The following is a 1,910-nucleotide window of genomic DNA, read 5'->3' as shown; positions in this document are numbered from 1 at the left end:
CCTTGACCGGAATCGAACCTGGGACCTTTCAGTCCGCAGGCCGACGCTCTAGCCACTGAGCCAAACCGGTTAGGGCTGGAGGATATTCTTTTCCATTGATTTTTAGAGAGAGTGAAAGGGAGGGAGAAGGAGAGAGGAGAGAGAAACATGGACTGGTTCTGGTTGCCTCCCCAGTGGGGTGCCCTGAACTGGGGAGGGGAGAGTAAACCCACAATCAGGTACATGCCCTTGATGGGGAATCTAACCCTTCAGTCTGTGGGTTAATGCTCTGATCACTGAGCAAATCTGGCCAGGGCTGACAATGATCATCCTACACTTTCTCCAGGTGATCTTGACCATCTCAGATTTCAACCTAGACTTGTGCTGCACAGCCCCCAAAGTTGGTGATGCGTGCTTTGGTTCTGTAAACTACTCATGCTGTGTGATCCTGAATAGGGCTCTGTTAAAGTCGTTTCTCCCCCTGGAGACTGAGCTTTTGTTATGGAAAACACTCTGGGAACATTTTCCAATGATTTCTAGTCCTCTTTTTCCTGCCAGAGCCATGAAGGGGATCATTTTCAACTTTTCTCTGAGAATTTGATGCGGTTTCTGGAGGTAGAACTCATGAATATGTGCCCCCTCTCCAAAACTGCAACTCTTAAGTTTCTCACTCAAGCCAATCCACTCAACTTTTGTCAAATCTACCATTTAAGTTTATGGCTTTGGTAGATTTTGCTTCAGGTAAGTGGATCTGAGCTTCAACTCTGGATCTGTCTACCCAGATTTTGGGGTGGCAATTTGCCAGGCAGCCTCAGTTCTCTGCTGGGTCCAAGAAACGCCATTGCTTTTCAGCTTTCTCATCTTTTTTTTTTTTTTTTTAAGGATATGAGTTATAACTTCCAAATTTTGTACATGTTGGATCTGAAACTGGAAGTCTACTATCATAATATTAGAATAGGTTTCTTGTAGACCTCTGTAATGGTTAATTTTGACTGGGCTAATGGATATCCAGATAGCTGTAAAACATTATTTATAGGTGTGTCTGTGAGGGTGTTTCCAGAAGAAATGAACATGTGAATCAATAGACTAATTAAAGAAGATTGCTCTTACCAATGTGGATAAATATCATCTAATCATTTGAGAGTCTGAATAGAACAAAAAGGGAGAGGGAGGACAAATGTGTTCTCTGCTTCAGCTGGGACATCCATCTTCTCCTGCCATTGGACATTGGTGCTCCTGGTTCTTAACCTTCAGGTTTGGACTGACATGTATACCATTGGTCTCTTGAATTTTTGGCCTTTGGACTCTAGCTGGAACTTACACCATTAGTCCCCATGGTTCTCAGGACTTTGGACTCCAACTGAATTATACCACCATCTTTACTGGTTCTCTAGCTTGCAGACAGAGGACTGTGGAATGTAGTCTTCATGATCATGTGAGTCAATGGCCAATGATCCATCCTATTGCTTCTGTTTCCCTGATCAATACAATCTCATATAGTTGGGTCTTACTTTTTTTAAAAATCCAATCTGTCAATTTTTAACTATTATTCTTAAATCATTCACCTTTAAATTTATTGTTTGTATAATGTATTGTTTGTATAGTATACTATCTTGGGGTGGGGGCATTCGGGGAGTGGTCAATGGGGGAAAAAGGAAACTTATGTAATACTTTAAACAATAAAGAATTTAAATAAAAAAAATTGTATGGATTGAAAAAAAAGTATGAGGAGAAACCAAGATGGCGGCATAGGTAAACACCGGAAATTGCTGCCTCCCAAAACAAATTCAAAAATACAACTAAAAGACAAAATGGACATCATCCAGAACCACAGGAAGGCTGGCTGAGTGGAAATTCTACAACTAGAAGGAAAGAGAAAAGCACACTGAGACTCAGAGGAGGTGCGGAAGTAAAGTGCAGAGGTATGGAGG

This window comes from Myotis brandtii, unplaced genomic scaffold (assembly GCF_000412655.1).
Source record: "Myotis brandtii unplaced genomic scaffold, ASM41265v1 scaffold2720, whole genome shotgun sequence".
Lineage (NCBI taxonomy): Eukaryota > Metazoa > Chordata > Mammalia > Chiroptera > Vespertilionidae > Myotis > Myotis brandtii.
This window is presented reverse-complemented; position numbering follows the sequence as displayed.